The 23115-nt window shown below is 34.2% G+C and overlaps 1 long non-coding RNA gene across 1 annotated transcript in view; it reads right to left on the bottom strand.

Annotated features, from left to right (window-relative positions):
* LOC137634498 (uncharacterized) overlaps positions 1-21047 on the bottom strand; it is a 34483-nt gene extending 13436 nt beyond the window's left edge. Inside the window, exon 1 of the long non-coding RNA XR_011042517.1 lies at positions 20920-21047. This is a non-coding gene — a long non-coding RNA (uncharacterized lncRNA). The remainder of the gene's footprint in view (positions 1-20919) is intronic.
* Between the last annotated feature and the right edge of the window lie 2068 nt (positions 21048-23115).

Genomic DNA, 23115 nt, shown 5'->3' with positions numbered 1-23115 from the left:
CATGGCGATGCGCAAGCCCTTTCACCACGTTAAGGTATCCCCGCTCAGAAAGGTCATATTTCATGCGATAGAATTCAGAAACGTTGATATACTGTATGTATTTTCATCCTTAGGAAAAGGTTAGAATATTCCCGAAAATACTAATTATGCATAAATTTACCATGTGAAATTTCCTACATGAAAGCCTATTGTACATGAAATAAGCTAGGGTTTCTTTGTATGTGGAACGATAAGTTATGTTAATTAAGGTATTAGATTAAATACTTTACCGCTGACATTATGATCGTCTTTTTAGGTACGTTTTGATTCATTAAATTTATTCTCTCATCTAAATGGGATACAATACTGAAAAAAGTAACCCAACTCTAGAGTATAAAACGTTCATTTTGGTACATTATTACATTATCAGATTATTACTAACAATAATAATTTTCATTACGATTATCATTATTATTCCCATGTGAAAGACAATTGTGAAAAAAATATTTCCCTATTGTAGTACGAAAATTAATATGAAATGACACAACATAAGTATTACTGATTAATATAATCACCATTACATAATTATTCTGATGAAAATATTACAAAATGTTCATATGTCTATTAATAAATTTCGAAGATAAACATTACAATAGATCATTCTTCAAATAACTACTAACTCTGTTTATGGGCGAAGTTACAGTCACTAACTAGGTATCATTAAATGGCAACACAACACCGCTCAGCAACAAACAAAAAAGGCAGACAAAACTGAGCTCCAAGTTTTGTCCCCCGACGGAGAGACCGCTGAGCTTTGACTGACATTAATGAGGGGGTCTGTTTTGGTAAAATATTGGACCAATACCTATTTTCTCTTCTGATAAAAGTTTGATGCCTCGTGAAACATCACCCGAAAGAAAAGTTAAACTTGAGAGCCCAGGTTTTTTGTTTATCAATATTTTGTAACCTACATATAAGAGCGTTCTCTGATAAACTAATTTTTACACTTGGATAAAATAGGACGGTTAAAATTTTGTAAAGTAATGAACGTGTTAGTGAGCCATAATGAGGTTTGGTAAAAAACAAGAGTACCCAAGCACTGTTTTTAGGTGCCAATTCTCTTCATGGTTTTAAATCGACCTTTTCCAGAGCTTGGTACAGTAATATTTTTCAACCGGAGTAATTAACAAAGCAAGTCCGGTGATAATTAATGAGCGTCTGCTTAGCAACTGTACCGCAGTTGATTATATAAGCATACTCCTTTTGGAGAGGTAAATGCTTGTGAAGTAAATATGCCGGCGTTACAAATTCAGCAGTGGCATAAAACAAATTTGCAAACTTCACTAAAAATTATTCACGAAGATTTATCCTTCGTAATAAGAGGGGAATGGTGGGGTGGTCGGAGAATTGAAACGAAGCTTTTCTGAAAAATGGCCGAAAGTAATTTATGCAACCCAGCTCGAGTGTAACCCCAGGCACCTCTCCGTACACTTGCTGGTAATTATAAAATCCGACCGAATTTCTTCACAGTTGGATACATTGTATTCTAAAGGGAGAGGCCTTTTTAGATTGGCGTTTGTATTTGTACGCTATGGCACAAGAATAATTAAACTGTTGGTTAAACTTGAATAATAATTACATATTTGGTATTCTCGAAACATTAAAATTACGGTCGTGTATATATATATATATATATATATATGTGTGTGTGTGTGTGTGTGTGTGTGTATGTGTGTGTGTAATCTAACTGTCTATTTACTTTCCTAATAGGACAACGTTGTATAAAAACCGACTTAGTTCATTACTACAGTATTTTGATACTTTAACCAATGAAACTACGGTTATCCAACTAAGCAGTAAATATTCACAACATTAGCATTTCCGCACAAGTGCACTAAAGGTTCCTAACCTGAGCACAGAATCCCTTACAACCATCCCATCATAAACGACCACCATGCAGGCACTTTCTTCTTTCATGGATTTCAATGTCCTTCAGCTCCCATATTTTTTCCATTCTGCTTATCAACATTTTAGTTATGCATTCATCCAACAAGTGCACAATTTTCTCGACATGACTAAACCATAGGACATTGATACATCTTTACAAATAGCCTAGCCTCTATCACGTCTGTGTATCGGAATATCTATCACCCTTTCCATACATCTTAACCCATACACATGTAAGAAACTCAAGTCACAATCACAATGTTTTATTTACTACCATGAAAGAGTGGGCTTAATAATCCACTCATACAATTCAAATCTAGATGTTACAAACAAGCCTTATTACTCATTGATCTTTTGCATGCATCCTTGAAGGTACCTTGCATTTCCTTTATTATGATCCATCTTTCCTTATTATGTCTACTATTTCTATTTACTCCCAAATACATATACACATCAAGTACTCCCATACATCCAAAGTATCAACATTCATTTGCGTTCAATTTCCTCATTTTATACAACAAAGAGTTAACCTCATTCATTGTTTTTTTTTTTCTTTTTTTTTAATTGATCTTTACCATCCCCAATCAACACTAATTATCTTTATTTATTAGCACACAAATATTCCTATGACAAAGAGTTCTACATCTATGGCTTTTTATTCTTTCCATAGCTCCTTGCATACTCATTCCATAGATATAAAATATCCATTTATAACACCCATTTTCTCAGATCCACAATTAAGCTCCAACTGTTTACTTCATATCTTTATATTTCAAAATACGCTTCACTTATAAACTTTCGATAGGATTGTGGTGGCATATTGGAAACGTTATTGCTTGGGGATCTGACGGACTGAGATTCGATTCCCAGTCGAGCTCGAGTGTTTCTTGTAGCTTCTGCAACCTCACCATCCATGTGAGCTAAGGAACGGGATTTGGGGGAGCCTATAGGTATACCTGTTGAGTCATCATCAGCCACTGTCTGGCCCTCCCTGGTCCTAGCTTGGGTGAAGAGGAGGGTTGGGCGTTGATCATATGTATATATGGTCAGTCTCCAGCTAGCTAAGGCATTGTCCTTATCTCTTGCCTCTGGCAGTCATGAGTGGCCTTTAAAATATTTAAATCACAATAGCTCCAACATTGCATACTCTTGGCAGACGCCGCATTATATCATCATAAATTTTCTCATAAGCTTTTCTAGGTCATGTTCACATAATAAAGCTTTTACTTTACTCCCAAACTTCTCCATTAACTATTCCGTAACAAAAACTTAACCTATTCACCCTAATCGTTCTTTATAATTCTTAAAATTTGTCTTCATCCCGTTTACCCTTGCATACAGTAAAAATTGTTCCCCCTTTACAATTCTTCTGGAACCTTCCATACATCCAGATATTATCTAAACATCCATTTCTCTCCCAAAATTACATTACCCCACCGCAGCCGCTTGCTAGTAATTACATTAACGCATCCTACCTTTTCATTTTTAAATCTAATAAATGTCGTCTTCATATCATTACTAGTTATTTACATAAACATTCTAAAATTTACAATATAACATGTCAAACTTTTACAGCTCTTCCTCTCTATCTCTAGTGTCATAACCCAAAACACTCCTTCCTGATACTAAGATTTTATCTATGAAATTTTCGCTTTACACTTTCATTCTAATGTCTTTACCTCATTCCATTTTCAATCCATCTTGCTCTTATATTCTGGGGGATATCAAGAAAAAAATTCAGTATTTTTATCACATTATATAGTATAAAAATAAGTAACAAGCTGGACACAAACAGACCTAGAACCTATATTACTGTTGAAAGTAATGAGAGTGAAAAAAAAAATAGAAATTAAGTTTGAAGCTCTGAATGTGCGCGTTGATAAGGTATAAAAGAAAAATTATATTTGATTTGTTTTAAGACAAAAAAGCTGGATTGGGAAGAGACTTGAAATGGGTTAGGTCGTACATTGTACGGGTTTAAAGGTTTAAAGGTAAGGGACAATGAAAATGCTCTGGCTAACAATATAATTCCCTAAAGACTGACCATAAATACACATGATAAGCGACCAAATTCCCTACCCAGCAGAGCTAAGACAAGGGAGGGCCAGGTAATAGCCGCTGATGACTCAGCAGGTAGACCTATAATCTTTCCCAAAATGTACAAGAATGACATTAAGGGAGGAATCGTCTTTGGGAAAGCTTGAATCTGTACAAGGCAGTGATTAAAAAAAATACAGAACATTATGACAAAAATATAAATAAATTTACAAAGGTAGGCGACAGAGAAAGAGACAAGACTAATTTGTGGACATGAAGATCAGGAAGCAAAATTACGAGAGGAGCAAATTTTGGGGAAATACATTCCTAATGAGGCTTGATTGTTAGAAATGCAGGGTTTCAAAAAATAATATTCATAAGTACATTTGGAAAATAGAGAATTCGGGGGAAACGTTCCTTAAATTATGTAAATGGAAAAGCAAGCTAATGGATGCGAGAATGAGAAGAGGTGTCTGATCCTAATTTAGATGAAATGAAAAGTGAAAATATATTTTAAGTTTTAGATGGTGAAGACGAATTTACACTATAGCTAAGATGGAATGAAGACAGGTGAATTTGAAGAGAAGGAAGTGAAAAATCTATATGAAAAGAAGCTTGAAGAAAAATAAAATTATGCAAAATAGGTTGGAGTTCAATACAATGAAGTGTCAGACTCGCCTATATGACATAATTTATTTGGATAATTTAATGATGGGATCTTTAGATCAGATTTTAGAATGATTTATTGTTAATTTGTTCTCATCATTTATTCATTCCCTTATTTCCTTTCCTCACTGGGCTATTTTTTCCCTATTGGAGCCCTTGGGCTTATAGCATCTTGCTTTTCCAACTAGGGTTGTAGCTTGGCTAGTAATAATAATAATAATAAAATATTGGGTGCATAAACAATATAAATAAATAAATATATATATATATATATATATATATATATATATATATATATATATATAACATTGTCACGATAGTGAAATGGTTACTGATTGTAACTCAGAAAATCAGAGGGAGAAATCCTACATGTAGGGATAAACTGTTTACTCTTATGCGATAAAAGACAAATAGTTACATACATTCAGTATGTCGTAAAAAAATGTTAACACTGATTAAATGACGGATCAGAGCACTTTGAGATTGTTCTTGTATGTGAATGTGATGGACAACAATACACTGAATAATAATGCATCACGCAGAAGTGTCAAGAAGGAGGGGGAGAGGAAAACTTTGAAAATGCCGGAGTTGGAGAGGAAAGACCTAAATGAAAAACAGGTTTGAAAATTGTGAGTAAATAGGTTGAACAGGTTGTTGTGAGCCTCGTGTGGAGGGGCTTGAAGCTGCTGTTAGTGTTATGGAAGTTATATTCACAAGGTTTTCATCCAGGGTGCAGCAATCAAAATATAAATGATTCACTGATAATTATCTTGCTTGTATAGGTTACATACATACATATATAAATACAAAATAACACACACACACACACACATATATATATATATATATATATATATATATATATATATATATATATATATATATATATATATATATACACACACATTCATACTGTACATATACATTTGCAAACCATACATATATATTCTCCGTGCCTTAAAACGCAGCCGTACAAATGAATTAGTGTGAAAAGTGTATCGTGTGCATAAAATATAATAAAAACTAAGTATTCTTGGGTGTAGAAATGATGGCAGCGCCTGGATAAAATATAAAATAGGTAAAATTCCCCATTGGATTAGTAGATAAATTCCTCTTCGACCAAGGCCGGGGTACGATGTAGAAAGAAAAATAAAATCCCCCAACATCGCATTACGAAGAGTGGTTCGTTTTACGGTGATGACTTTCGCAAATAACTTTCTTTCATAATCATTTAAGTTTGCCGATATAATTTCTCTCGCTCTTAAGTTTGAATGAATGTTGGTGCCTCCCGGCAACGTGACGAACATTTTACGCTGGGAATATTTCCAGATCTTTGCCAAATGATTTTAATGACATTGTCGTTATTGCATATTGCGTAGATATTGATGGGAATAACGATAATGCTTCTATGAAACTATTGACGGACAGAATGAAAAGAAAATAAGAAACCAGAAGAATCAGACGAAAACCATAGAAAACGCTTCCGGTCTTCAGACTAATACTGAGATTACCATTGAATAAAGAAACCTCGAGCAATATTAAATCAACAACTAAACATAAAAAAATTAAGAAAAAAACAAAGAGAAAGAAAAAAACCATCGAAGCAAAGGCAACTCGTCGTAAGAAAAATGTGTTGGGGGAAAGTTTCTTCCTAGACGTTTTCCCTTTTAGCAACTTCGAAGGCCCCAGACAAAAATATAAACATCTGAAGTTTGAAATGAAATTTAATATGAGTATCATTGCCTCCCGGGGGAGCGCGCTCGGACACAAAACAATTGCCTCCAAATACGCTAAAGTTTTTATTGCTTCTCATTAGAGCATAAATGCGTTATTGTTTAGCTTTGGCCTAATTTCTTTCCTTTGTTTGCACTGGCTTTGTTATGAATTTTCATTTTCTTTTTTTTTCCTACTGAGGGGGGGGGGGGGGGGATTCAAGAAATCTTGTATTCATTCATTTCTGGGCCTTCTTCTACCATACCTACGATATAGAGAAACATTTTACCCGCCAATATGTTGAAAATATTTAACAAGCATACTGTGTCATTAGAGGTAAAAACTTTATAGAGTACTTTCAAAAAAAAAAAAAAAAAAAATTAATGCGCGTGTCATATATTTTCAGTTCTTGTTCTTATTTTATTTACTTTTCACTTTTTAATTTTTAGTTAATTTATACATTCGCAATTATTTCATTAACAGCACTTTCCATTTTAACCCACCAGTTCTCTCATGAATTCAACATCTTTTCCTTCCCCTTGATATTAAGCATTTGCAACCTTCGACATCTCCGTCAGTTATTCTTAATTTTCCTTCGCAATCGACAATATGTCAATCCGTTGTTTTATCTCTGAATATTTATAAAAACTCTCCCAGGTCGTAGAGCGCTCCGCTTCTCCTGAAGATCAACCAGGATGCAACAATACTACTACGGTATCTAATATCCCGTGATGTCCTGATGTGTTTGGCGTTTTCCGCCTCAAATTCGATTTTTATTCAGGTCACTCATAAATTTTCTGTCTCGACAGGCGATATCTTTTTATCATTTTGTGTTTAACATTTTTTTTTCTTACTTTTAGAAGTTTTCCCAAAAAATATATTCATCTTTATATTCCCTTTCCAAGTTCTGCAAAGCTGGCTTACCAGAATGCATGAAATATCACACGAGATTGGGCTGAAGATAAATAGAAGAAAGACAAAGATGATGAGAACGGAATATGCAAAGAAAGATGAAATATCATAGGAAAGAAAAAGGAGTAATGAGGTGGAATCATTTAAATATTTAGGAACTATGATCTCTAATGCAGGGTCTTTAGAATTTGAGTTTAATGAAAGATTGAAAAAAGCAAATCAGACAATGACCCGGTTGAGTAGAATTTGGACATTAAATCGCCTGCAATTACATATAAAAATCAGGCTATATATCCGTTTAGTGAGATCAGTGTTGCTATATGGACATGAGTCGTGGTATGACAATAAAACAATATCCAACAGATTTTGTAGATTTGAGAACAAAGCCCTCAGAAGAATATTGGGAGTTGAATGGCAGGACAGGATTAGAAATGAAACTACAAGAGAGATTACTCAAGTGCCATATGTGGATGAGATCATGGTGAGGGGTAGATGGAGATGGTTTGGGCATGCTCTTCGCACTCCCCAAGAGAGATTAGTTCATCAAACTTTCAACTGGGCTTCACAAGACACTATACGAGTTGGAAGACCCAGGCCTACAAGGATGAGGACTATGAAATATGACGTGGGAGATGATGAATGGAGAGGTATTGAATTAAACGCTCGATATAGAGACGACTGGCGAAACCTAACCGAGGCCCTTTGCGTCAATAGGCGTAGGAGGGGATGATGATGATGATTCCTTTTTTCATCAATTATTTTACTATTCACAACATAACTAACATGTATGCTAGCATAACATTTTATCAATAATGATTAAAGATTTCTCTTCTATCAGTTTCATGACCAACATTCAAAGTATTTCCTAGACCCCCTTTGTTTGAAGCAAAGGTTAAACCTGATGTTGATACAATTACGACGTATCACGAAATGGCCGCTTCATTTGCAAACGAGTCTATCGCCCCGAGAGCCCGAAAGTCATCATGTATTTTACTCTAAGCACGAAGGTAATTTACGTAGAAATTACCTTTTGCGGTTGAATTGGAGTTTGGCTGAATATCGACCTCATGCCGAAGTCGAGGTAATGAGACGTGTAAGGTCATTCAACTTGGCAAGCCTGAGTCAATGGGTCGTCTAACAGAGTTGAAAAAAAATGTACCCTAAACCCCTCCCCTCACTAAATTCCCTTAGAAATTATCGAGGTCGATTTTCTCTAAAATCAATTAGAGTCGATGCATAGTCTCCTTTCATTTTTTTTTTCAATATTCACTTTAATAGGTACGAATTACGAATTCTATTTAAGAAAACATTATTTTTCTATTTCATAATTCTGAGTTACTTGACTAGTAATTCCTGTTTTATAAAATTGAATTTGGGTGAAATTTACAATGTAGGAAAACATTTTCTAATCAATTCAAGCTATACGCATGATCTCCTTTAATTTTCTAATATTCACTTCAAGAGGTACGAATTATATATAAACACGTTTTTATATTCCCTAATTCTAAGTTAATTGACAAGTAATTCCGTTATAAAAAGTTGAATTTGAGTGAAATTCACAGTAAATGTAAACAGCTTTTCATAATTTCATTCATATGCAGTGGTATTATGTAACGGGCAACAGACGAAAACAATGACAAAAGAGGAATGCAGAGGGAATGAAGCGACTGGCCTTCTTGAGGCAGGAAAACAGACGTAGGAAGGGAATTTCAGAGCTTGCCAGTAGAGAAGGGAAGAGTTCCAAAAAATTTATAATACAAAGATACTAAAGTGTTTCATGACACTGAATTCCAGTTCTCTCATTAGGCGGATGTTGGGTTTCGGATTCCAACAAGCAATGAATGAATTTCCAAGTCCAAGAAACACAACGTACACGGGTCTTTCATCTCTCTTCGTCTCAACAACTCGGGCATAAACCTGTGCAATTTGCATTCCGACAGATGCTGGCCCAGTACAAGGACTTCATTCGCTCCCAAAAAAGAAAAGTGAAATTCTCCCTCCCATTTTCGATGTTCTCTGGATCCTTTAAACGAGTTACGCTTCTCGAGGTAGTTGCGTTCGTGCTTTAGGACAGCGTCCCTAAATCACCTACAAGCTCCATTTTCGCGCAGGACCTTGCTAGATTTGGGAAGGGTGGACGAATGGTACTATCTTCAACCGAAACCCAAAGAAATGGGGCATAAAGAGACCATTTACCCACGTAACGAAAAATCAAGAAATAGAAAATTTGGTCTGAATGACGACTCCCACAATATTATAGTGAGAATTTGAAAGCGAACATTGAATAAAACATATAAGGCATAAATAAGACAAAAGAGCTAAAAATATTTAAAGCTCCTAAACGTATCACCACTCCTGGTTTCCTCAGAATAAAAATAAATGATCTTTTCACTGCTGGTGTCTTTTTAACTGTATACAATTCATTTAAAATTCTAGGTGTGATTCTTGATTACAATTTATTTTTGGGAACTAAGACTGGTTTGTTTCTTCTTCCACTGCACAATATACTGATATATTGAGAAAGACTTTTAAGATTTTTGCTGATTAATTTTTTTTGGAAATAGTTTTATTTTTTATTCTTCCGTGTCCTGAATGGTGTTCTGCCTAGTCTTCAGCTGCTGACCCTCATTTTAATTTCTTGGACAAAAAATTGTTGTCTATCTAATTCCGTATCCCTGATCTGGATATTTTTTCTCTGACAGTGTCATTCAGATGTGCATGTCGCATAAGATTTTTCGTAATTCATTAAGTTTGTTCTAACAGTCGTGTCCTAAACATCAAAATGCTCAATAGTCCCAAGCATTCAAAAAGTTTCATTTCAACTGTGACGAGATTGTGGAATGATTTTCCTAATTTGGTGGTTGGATCGGTGGAACATGAGAAGTTCACACTATAGACACAAGTCTATATTCATAGTATATATAAGACTTATTTATCTAACGCTGTTTCTGATCTAGTATATTTAAAATATCTATTATTTCTCATTTAAAGTTTATTAGTGCTTACTCTTATACCTTTTCACACTGGTCTACCATCAATTCACTAATAATAATAATAATAATAATAATAATAATAATAATAATAATGATAATAATAATAATAATTTCAAAATTTGGATGTGACCAAGTTAAAGCCAGAAAATTAAGAAAAATTCAATGGAATCCTTGTTAAATGTTTTTTAATAAACAACTAAAACCATTTTTTCATTCAAGCAAGGAGTGTAAAAAACATTAAACTTAGCACTTTAAATGCAAAAATGTTGGTCTTATACTATCAACAACAATAATATCAATAATTCATAATGATAAATGAATACTAATAGCTTGAATAACTTTGTTGTCCAAAAGGATTAAAAATGATTGACGGAGAGCTTTGGAGAGACTGCTCAACCCTCATTATCAGCCCTCACCGATAATGAAGGCTTAGCACACACTCGAAAGCTCTCTTCAAATCGATGAATATTTTTTGGAAAACGAAATAATTGTAGTTTCTATATTTCATTTTAATGAGGATATTTTGAGTATCGAATAAGAAAATAGCACTAACTATCATTAGTTTAATATTATTATTATCATTATTATTATATCATAATAATTATTATTATTATAATAATAATAATAATAATAATAATAATAATAATATTAATAATAATGAAAATCATAATAATAATTGTAATAATAATATTCTATATAATAATAATAATAATAATAATAAATAATAATAATATTCTATATAATAATAATAATAATAATAATAATAATAATAATAATAATAATATTCTATATAAAATTATCATAATTGGCACTAATATCAAAACTTATACTGCTAACAATAACTGTTAACCTCACATTTCTCGAATCAAACCTCACAGAAACTAATAACTGACCAAAATATAATGTGCAGTTTGCTAACCACTCTGCATGGAACCGAGTCGATTTACTTTCCCCTGGAGTTTTATTCGGCGAATATCCAAAAAAAAAGCTTAGCGATGATTTATTAAAACGTATTTCCTTTCCGTCCCGCACCCTAACCCATTTCCTTCCCTAATTCATCGCTGCTAAGATGAATACCTTCTCCGAATTCCAAAATGACTAACTAATTCAATTTACTTAATGCAAGAATAATAAAGCATGAGAGCTTGCATTTTAATAGAATTCTCCACTCTCCTGCGTTATCCCGTCAACATAATGATAATGCGAGATGGTTAAGAAGGGGCGGTTAAGTGAATCAAGGCTCTCTCTCTCTCTCTCTCTCTCTCTCTCTCTCTCTCTCTCTCGTGGACGTTTACTTAAAAAGAAAAAGACTTGGTTTTCACAGAATAAAATGATTCGCCGAGAAGAGAAAATGGAAAAGGCCATTTATTTATCCTTGAAAAAAGAGACCACTGAAAATGCGACTTGGAAAAAATACATTTTATACGAAAAGAAAAAACTCATCAGTCAAAAATCAGGTGATGTGACCGCATGACATCACCTTGTTACAAAGGAACTGGTTGGATAGAAAAAAAAAGGAATAAGAATAAGAAGATGAAGAGACGGGCCGAGGAGGGCCAGCAGCGCTCTCTTCGCTGCCTTATGCAACTTGAAATAGCGCCAGGACCCACCGACAACCGGCACCAGAAGAAAGGGACTGTCGTAACGGGATCTAGCGTGTAGGATTCGTATCATCCTTATCTGTGCAGGCGGGATTTCAACAGACATCAAGAAACGGCCGAAAGAAAATGAGAGCGATGCCGAACGACGTCTTGGGCTCCTAGCGCCAGATGCTTGTCTCAGTCTGGAATGGCGACTTTGAGGAAACGGAGGAAGACGTACATTCGCGATGGTTGAAGGAGAGACACATTACAGCTTCTCGTTACCAGGTCTGTTGGCTGAGCAAATTCTCCCAGGCTCAACAACCCTCGCTAGATGGGCTGAAGGTGTTGGTAAGGGGGAGGGAGGGGATAGGCTGGAACGAAGGGGATTCAGCAGTCGCTTGCTTTTGCCTCTAACGAAAGCGAAGTTCGTCTGTCAACATTTTCCCACTGCGTTTTTGTGATTTATATCTTTGCCTTCTTGTACGTTCATATTTCCATAGCAATCTCGATTTTTTAATTAGAGATCAAATGCACTTGTTCGATAGACTATAACATTCCTAAAAATGAACTTAAACAATATTTTGATATTTGAGAACTTAATATTTCAATATTTGAGATATCCTTTAGAATAACTACGTCTTTTCTTAGTTAACGAGAGAGAGAGAGAGAGAGAGAGAGAGAGAGAGAGAGAGAGAGAGAGAGAGTGTGTGCATTTACCGAACAAAGCCATGACATCAAGAACACGTCCAATGACAAAGTAATCTACATATTGCCAGGACTACAGACAAAGACTATTTTTTTCCTTAAAAAAAAAAATAATAATAATTAAAAAAAAAAAACCGAATCGCTAACACTACCTTCTGCGATCTATTCTGAAGTCATAACAAATATCCGAGATAACCGGCACTGATGAGACGAACAAATCAAATGGAAACATGAAAACAAATGTGGCCCAACGATTCTAGAATGGAGGAAGTTGTTATGAATTTGGGATGATAGAATCAGTGGGAGAATCCAAATGTTGACATTAGAAAGGCAAATGGCGGACACCCGAGAGAACTGTTCTTGATTTCCAGATAACATACTATAAATTTTGGGGTTATTTTTCAGATGTGAACAACTGCAAGGATATGAAAATATAACATACCGATGCATACTAAAAACAATAAATAGAATATTATGAAAGCGCTCGTTTCCCGTTGTTTGGGTGGAAGCTACAATTAGAATGTAAATATTCTGTTGAATACACAAATCTACATGAACGTCAAATCATCAATGCAAATATTGAAGAAAGATAATTCAGCGGTAAAGCCAAAAGATCCAGCACTGTCCGGAACAACAATTTCAGTCACATTGTTTTATTATCTTATTTGGAACAGTTAAATTTTTATATTGTACAGCTTTTATTAAAGAACATCAAACACAACTTAGGAAAAAATAAGATAAATTGCAATGAGACAACTGATGACAAAACGTAGCGTCTCATACCAGCTCAACTTAACATTGTTAATAATGACAGTACAAACAATAAGAGATTATGAAAACTGATCAGGTTTTGAAACCTTCGAAAACAGGACTATTTATATCCGCGAAAACTTCAGAAACCTTTAGTTTAACTGACAATGACCGCTGACAGCGGCAATCGCCTCTTCATCTTTAATTTCTGCAGGATACCTCGACATTCGAAAAAGAGCATTATCAATTCCGGTGTGTGATTTGAACGCTGATAAAAACCGGAAATGCTTAAATTTTGTGGAAAGCTTCAGATATCAACGTCTAAAGTTATCTTATTTATTGCAGTAACCTTGTTACATGTATCAAACGCCATAAAATTAGATTCTACATTTAGCACCTCGCTGTTTGCAAACTGTTCGACTGATATATAGCCATGGCTGTAAGATTCAAGTGGTAATGAAATATAAATATACATACTTTCACCGGAAATAAATAATGCAACTTACAACAGTGCAGAGCAAAATATACAATAAAACTGTGTATACAGTAAAAGTTGGGCTCTTTTCTATGACAATTTCCTAAATAGATTTTTTACTGATAGTGTGTGATTTGCTTGCCATTCACTAAAAGTCTTATAAAAATCGACCTAAAAATAGTGACTATTCTATGTTAGCCAGATTTAAACCAAATTGGGGTAGTAATATAGGACTACTTGGCCTTACTAATTGTTTTCTTTTTCATTAATGCAAGCTAAGGCTGGGTCGGGTAAAGGCCAGTCATTCCTGGGCAATGAGTAATTAAACTAGAAGAGTAAAACGCAGTAGAGAGCATGCCTTCGCCAAGCCAAAGCAGTCTTAACTCCGCTAAGTACTTGTAAATCAATGTATTTTCTTCAAAATCTAATGGATTTGTCCTTGGGTCATACCCCACATGTCCACCAAGTTTCGTTGAAATTAGTTCATGAGTTTTTGCGTAATGCCGTTCACAACCAAATAATATACTAACAAAATATTTTTCCTTTACTTAATATTGCAACTATTTTCAAAGTACTGCTGTGGACTTATACTTTGATCTACTTTATCTAAAAGTTACAGATTCATCCTTGGGCCATACCCAACATCACTACCAAGTTTGGTCAAAAACAGTGAAGTAGTTTTTGTGTATCGATGCTCACAAACAACCAAACGACGACAGGGGTGAATACATACCCTTCTTAGATATTGGCGAGGGCAACAATAAATATTGTTGCTTTCATTACACACCAGGGGAAAACAGGTACTGTGTCATTTTAGTTGAATCTGCATAACACCGACAGTGGTTCAAGCATGAAGCTCAGCGATAAATGAATGATAAACACAAAATAAAAAATCAAGATGATCAGGACTTGCTTTAGATAAAAATCCCATTCAAACAAAACTAGGACATATCCGGCTCAACTTTATTTCCAAAAATACCTGATGAAAAAGAAATCACCGAAACCAGGCTAAAAGAAAGTCCCACTGATATGTAATTTCACGGACGCCTTCAAAATAGATTAAATAAACGCCAAAAACATGCCGAAAAGGCTTGGCTTTCGTTCCAAAATTAATTGAAATCTTGTTTTGACACTGCTATCGTTACATGGTATCAAATTGCCATAAAGCAATCTGATATTACCAATAATTATTTGCTAAAGCTTTTGGGAACAAAGATAAGAACATAAGAATAAAGACACACACGCAATACATACATACACACTGTAATACACACACACACACACATATATATGTAAACACACAAATATATATATATATATATATATATATATATATATATATATATATATATATATATATATATATATATATATATATATATAATGTTGTTTGTATGTTGAACAGATTGACACGTCTCTCATCATAGTTTATATGGTAGATCTATTTCACGTTACTTTATCATAAATTCTATATATTTTGTATTCATTACTAATCAGATATAGTATATTCATTTCTTTATTTAATTTTCTCACTGGGATATTTTTCCAGTTGGAGCCCTACCTGGGTCTTGTAGCATCCTACTTTCCCAACTAGGTTTGCTTAGCTAGTGGTAATAATAATAATAATAATAATAATGCATTCCATATATCCATCCACTCTTGATGTGTACAAAAGGGAGGTAGCTCAACTATTGCTAATTATTCCCACCTTGACTGTTATAGGCCGCCATTCCAATGTCTCCAGTGCTATGGAATAACGTTTGATTTCTAAATGAACAAATGTTCATTAATTATTTGTAGCTTTGTATGCATATGTATCTGTTTTCTTATGAAGACTTTTTATAATAATATTCCCTCATGTAAATGGATTAGCTTCCTCATTTCCACATCCCGATACGACATTCATAGCACATAGCATTATGAGCCAATTTTCGTCCAATATTTTAAAGGATGTCATTTATTTTTGAAATGGTTTGATTATGTGGAGAGAATGGAGTTTGAATGGTAGGTGAAAAGAAAGGAAAATTATGAAATGTTATGCGGAAGGAGAAGAGGAAGACAGAAAAAGTTGGGTTTAAAATGTGGATGAGGTACTCAAAACGAATTGCGTAAGTCTTTGGTGGATTTGACGGAAAATTATGATGAGGAACTCTATGTTTAGGTAAATAGGATATTGTGGAAATATTCTACACAGGGATCATCCACTATTTCACGGTGAAATGTACAGGCATATACATTACACACAACACACATATATATATATATATATATATATATATATATATATATATATATATATATATATACTTAATGACTCATAGACACATAATTAACAGATAAAAACCATGTACCGTATTTCAGCTGGCAATAATTCAGTTCTGACCACTGGCGAGTGTGAAAAGTAGGTAGGTGACTCCAAAGGTGGCTAATCATACATTTGAAATTATGAAAAATTGTGATTAACTACAGTATATTGCTCATTCACAGCTGGGTCAAGTGGTGACATTAGCGGGAAGGGATAGGACCGCGGACCTTGCAAAGACAAAATGTGCTCTATCACGAAACAGAATATACTTTAAGTATGTTACCTCGAAAAAGAAGCATCACATAGTAAAGAAGAAAATTCAAAATAAGAAAAAGGGAAAGAATGACTAAACAAAGCCATCAGCCACCAACTCGCTTGTTTACTTTTACCTTGAGATTTCGAAGAAAATCTTTCGCTTTCCTTCCGCTTTTTCTCCAAAGTAAACCATAAACTACCTGGAAATTGTGAATCTTTACGATAATAAAGCACTCTTTCGGGAATTTCCATCCGTACCGTGTTTGACTTTATCCATCATCATTCAGTGTTTCCTCGCTTCTTTCGCATGCATCCTTTCAGCATTCCATTCCCCAGCCATTCTCTCTCTCTCTCACATCCTTTCTAATCTAAACAGGCTCATTTAGCCATGCTCAAAACGCCCTTAATGAAGACAAACACAGCTACTTAGAACTCCATGATGTTACCGACCGGCTCAGCCGTCCATGCGAGACAGCAGGAGCTCCGGACTCCTTAAAAACCAAGAACAATTTCTTTCCTAAAAGCCCGGGAGTAAATCATTCCCTGGGGATTAGGTGTTTTAAACCCTCGATAATAAAATCCGCCCAATTAATCATCTCGCTGAGATGCTACGGGATTTCTCGCTTAGAAAAGTCTTGAGGGAGGAAGAAAAACAAATAAAGAACGAATCTAAAATGTTACACGTAGGCTATATATATATATATATATATATATATATATATATATATATATATATATATATATATATATATATATATATATATATATATATATATATATATATATATATATATATATATATATATATAATATAAATACACACACACATATATATATACATATATATATATATATATATATATATATATATATATATATATATATATATATATATATATATATATACATATAAAACACCGTTTCAACTAGACAGGAGTGGCACTAACATGAAAACTAACAAAAGCTACTACCACAATTACCACTGAATTAAAGAGCCACATGTGCAGGGAGGAAGTTCAGAGTAGTAAAAAAGGAGCCTGTGTGAAGCGGCGGGAGGTAGCGGGTGTGGTATGTGATAAGAAAATGCTAATCAAGCTAAACGTCAAGATCTATAGCACAGTAATGAGACCAATGTTAATGTATGAATTGGAAACGTGGGTGCTAAGACGAAGAGAGGAAGGAAAGCTTGAGAGAACAGATGTGAAAGTGCTGAGGTAGATTATGGGAATATTATTGCTTGAGTGATTGGAAAACGATGAAATAAGAAGAATGGCAGGCGTAGTAGACATTACAGAAGTGATTAGAGTGTCACGACTGAGATGGTGCAGGCACGTGTTAAGGATATATGGTGAGAAGGAGTAAGGAGAGCTTGGAAGGAACCTGTTAAGGTGGGGGGTAGATCGAGGAGGCAGATAATTAGATGCTAAGATAAAGTGAGGGATGATATGGAGAGAATAGGTGTGGAGAAAGCTGGTGCCTTTGATATAAGGCATTGGAGAGGGCGGGGCTTATCAGGCAATGGACCCATTAGGGTTGATTCACACTATCGGTTTGGTCTAGGTATTGGTGTGTTCACACCTTCAGTTCGCTCTCGGTCCGATCAAAATGTCTTGACAAAATTATTAAAATAAGTAAATAAGAATAATTGAATAGGAATATTATACCAGTGAGACTATGAAATGTATTTACGCAGTGGGCATTAGCCTATTATTGTACATATTGAATATCTATATATATATATATATATATATATATATATATATATATATATATAAACATGTGTGTGTGTGTCTTTTCTTTCAGTGCTTTGCCAAAATGATAAAATATAAGTAGGCCTAAGCAAGCATAACTACATAGGAACATTTTTACTGAGACTATGAAGTGTATTTTTCGCAGTGGACATCAGCCTATTATTATAAATATTGAATTTCATTTATATATATATATATATATATATATATATATATATATATATATATATATATATATGAATGACAATTTCTAAGAAAATTGTATTTTTCCTAACATACCACCTCCCAATGATTAGGAGTTTATTCTTCCCAAATCTCTATATCACTAATATTCCAATCCCACTAACTGCAAATATACTATACGTGCACTCTTAACTTCAATCCTGATTTCTTTGCCGTTCATACTCGACATCAGGACATTTTTTTCAAAATGTAGAGTTGGCTTAACAATCCTTTCGTACTCTAATTTAAACTTTGGTTTTAAAGGCACATCTGATCCCTTATAAATCTTCAGCAAAGACCCAGTGAATTTAATTGGCCCGTCTATTAGGTGACTACTCTATTTCATCATGTAGTAAACAATTTAATTTACACGCAAACACATATTCAAATCAATTAATTTTATTCTTATAACAAATTTCACACTTACATTAGGTAATCGTGTTTCTATTACCAATCCCCAACCTACCACTTCCTATTCCCTCCATAACTCCATAAATCTAGAACGTTCTACCTTTCTCTAACTCTTGGGCAACTGTGCCAGTTAGCAGATATTAAAACATTTATCACAAGATTTTTTTTTTACGCACAACAGTTACCATCTTGGGCAATTATTATAATAAACACCTTGCATAAAAAAAATACTTCCCACAAAACCTCATCATCATATATTTACATAGTATCTCTAACCATGGCCCTTTGCGTCAATAGGCGGAGATGATATATATATATATATATATATATATATATATATATATATATATATATATATATATATATATATACAGTATATATATATATGCGTAAATCATAAGGTGGTATCCTCATTACAACCCCCATGGTACTCTATGCATTAATTGTGGGTCTTTGCAATTTCTTCGATCCCTAGCTGAACCCATTTTTTAGCATTCAACTTTTATAGGTTATAAATGGCAGAATCAAGGAGAACAATGTCCTTGAGTTTGACCATATAGCATATGATCAGCGCCAAAGGTCATTCTCCATCAAGACAGGACCAGGGAGGGCCAGGCAATGGCTGCTGATAACTCAGCAGGTAGACCTATAGGTTCTCGCTAACACCCTATACCTTGCTCACAAGGATGGTGAGGTTGCAAACCCTACTATACAGTAAACCACAGAACTTGAGCAAGGAGGTTTCCAATAGACTACCACAACCTTTACTTCATGCCTCTTTCTGTCCAAACTCTTAACCTAAACTTTACTGTCCACATGCATGGTTTTCCCCTCAGTTGCACAACGGTGCCCAATGGCCTCCTCCCCATGTGGCCGGAATTAAACAATCGAATTAAATATATCCACCTGATGAAGCAGATCACACGCATAATTATATATATATATAATATATATATATATATATATATATATATATATATATATATATATATACACACATATATATGTATATATAAATTATATGTAATATGAATTATATGTGTATATATGAATTATATATATATATATATGTATATATGAAATATATATATATATATATATATATATATATATATATATATATATATATATATATATATATGTATATATGAAATATATATATATATATATATATATATATATATATATATATATATATAAATATAATATAAAATCTATACTTTTTATCCATTATTTTTATGCCGGTGTACTGTATAGTTTATTTACAATTTAATTTCCTCACTGAGCTGATTTCCCTGTTGGAACCCTTGGCCTTGTAGCATTCTACTTGTCCAGCCTGATAATAATAATAATAATAATAATAATAATAATAATAATAACAATAATAATATCCCACTGCGGGGGGATTTGCTTATTCGTGATGGGGTAAATTGTTGGTTTCCTCAGTCTGTCGGCATTCCTTTCCAACGAAAACTAATACACGATAATATCCTTGAGAAGTAAGTCTCAATCAACAATTTGTTCACTTAAATACATCTCCCTCTCAGCCCATTTCCAAGAATTTTTACTGAAATTGTAACATCTCAAAATATAGCCAACGACTGATTTGAAGCAAAGATTTCCATGTATAGTATGTAACCAATTCAAGTTTTAAGGCATTTGGGATTTCTGATAGTGTCTGATTACACTAAACTAACTCACAAAAATTCGTCGGCATGTTGAACACTAAAATGCCATAAAAATGTATAGGAGAATTTTTTTTTAGTGTGTGTGTGGGGGGGGGGGGGGTTATCCGCTAGTTTGAAACCTACGCATCTTTCAGAGAAATCGACGTTTTGTTTCTCCAAAACATCCGCCACCGATAGCCATTCATTGTCTAGTATAGCCATCGATAGCCATTCATTGTCTAGTATAGCCATCGATAGCCATTCATTGTCTAGTATAGCCATCGATAGCCATTCATTGTCTAGTATAGATAATTACACCACTAGGCATTTCAGATAATTTTAACGATTGGCGACGTCAAAGTAAGAAATTTACAAACGGGATTATCGGTGTTTAGAGTCAAAATAAAAATAATGCTGTAATGTGATATTGCTTAAGCTCGTCATATCATGGTTGAGTGGTGGGTTGGCTAACCATAGTATTACTACCTGTGGACCTCAAATGAAGTTTAATACCAAACCTGTAGCATGGATTAATTGCAAGAACTCACCGTATAGAGTTGCAGTGGCCAGTTATTGCTTCATTAAACTATAGTTACGCGGGAAAATATGTCGAAATTTAACGCGAATCACAATAACAAATGATACTCATGGACAGATTGCGCCATTTTTCCAAGTTCTCATGGAAGTTACGGGGTTCTAAAGTCGAAACACGGGTCATGATGTCGGACGTACGATGCAATGATGTCAGGTGTGCCAGATGTAAGGTTTACATACGTTTTGGTGAATAATAATGTCAATTAGCATATAGAATTTCTAGTTAGGGTTTATTTGATATTAAAATTTTTCCACTTATTTGCATCTCATGGTATATTTATTCATCCCAACATTATAATTCTTTAAAATCTGGCAGTAACTACGTAAAGCGTTCCAATCTTATTTCGCACAGTGGGCGGACGATTTGATATATATGTTTATACTGTATTGAACATCATAAATGAATCACAAGTTGAGATTTTATGCTCACATTAGTCTACATGTTAAGTTATGCAATTGATTTGATAATTCTCATAATATATAATTGCTTCTTCATTGCAAGGTTTGGATGTGTGATGGAAACATGTCTCGGTACCTCATTGTTTTAAATCCAACTATGTTCATCTAAAATTCTTGTTGCTGGTAAAATCATTGCTGGGTCAAAATTAACCTTTAGTAGTGTGTCCTTTTAAGATCAGTTTCTAGAAACTAGATAGAAACACCAACTTCACAATACCAGTTACTTTTTAAAAGACTTAACGATTGGCATGTCGCAACGCTCCTCTGTAGTCGGTAGAGTGTCTTGAAGATTGCAAAAGAACATGGAAGTCTGTCAAGGTCATTTCCCCAACAAATTTTTTATCGGTGTTCAATTAAATGGACTTTTGGATTAAATACCACAAACTCCATATCGAGGAACGTCAATTCGCAAGGTATTTTGCTCTTACTCGTCATGTTATATATAGTTTGATGTCCTGTTAGATTACTATTAGTGATGTTGCAAAGCGGTTTGAACCAAGTTAAGCCATTGTGAGTGTGCGATGTATGTTACGTGGTTTGGTTGTTTGTCAACGGGCTATTTTCCCCTTGACCAACAGCATTTTGTACCAGCTGTTGCTACGTACCAATAAATATAGAAAAATTCCTTGTCGGTTTCCAAAATGTTCATGTTTGCATACAAAATACAATGACGTAACGTTTGTAAACGTAACTTTGATTTTCAAAGGTTCATTAATTTGAATTGTAATTGCCAAATTATTGTTGACATTTACAATTATAGTTAGGTGGAGATATGAGCAACAGAGAAACGTACTCTTTCTTATCTTGAAATATTAATGCTTGGGTAGTTGCTGGCAGTAAGCATTGTGTGCTTCCCACTGAAGCATACATAGGCCTAGGCCTACTGAAATCATGGGATTTTTACTTTGCACTCCTGACAATTGTGTAAGTAGCCCCAGTCGTGCAATTAGGGATAGACAACCTAGATATTGTAGTGAAAGTACCTCGGTGTTATTTGTATGGTTATGTAATATGTAATTATATCCTGTCTGTTAAAACTAGGCCTGCAACCATAAAAACTATCAGTATTAATGTGCCGTTGAAAAGTTGCATCCTTAATGATAGGTGTTAGTCGTGTCAACCTAATATTTGCTTGCCGTGTAGGTTAAATGCTTAGATGCAGAGGACCACCTTATTGAACTGTAATCGGTTGGGTTAGTTTACTTCAGGGGCTAATTTTTCTGTCCTGTACTGCAGGGGAACCCCACTCTGTGGTAGATTAAGCACCACTCTCAGATAAAATATTCCCGTCAGCTGAGAACGAAAGTGATGGTTTTGCAGCACATCAATTTATTCTTTTGTAAATATTAAAGGACAAAATTAATTGGTATAGATCAGTTGATCAATAGAGGTAATGGGGTGACATTTGACGATTTTACATGGTGATCACGATTTATATTGCATAAGATTTTTTTATAATTCTGATCATCGTTTACATTGTCTTTCTTGACAGTTCCATCCTGTTCGTAATACTAGGCAGGCAGTTAATTCTACTAGTCAGGCCTTCTCCATCATGAGGCTCAATACTACAAAGTACTCTAGAAATTTTATTCTGTGACCAAGTTGTGGAATGATCTTCTTATTCGGGTAGTTGAATCGGTAGAACCTCTAAAGTTCAAAGTTGCAGCAAATGTTTTTATGTTGAACAGACT

Source organism: Palaemon carinicauda, chromosome 44, assembly GCF_036898095.1.
Source record: "Palaemon carinicauda isolate YSFRI2023 chromosome 44, ASM3689809v2, whole genome shotgun sequence".
In the NCBI taxonomy this organism is placed as follows: Eukaryota; Metazoa; Arthropoda; class Malacostraca; order Decapoda; family Palaemonidae; genus Palaemon; species Palaemon carinicauda.
This window is presented reverse-complemented; position numbering and strand designations above follow the sequence as displayed.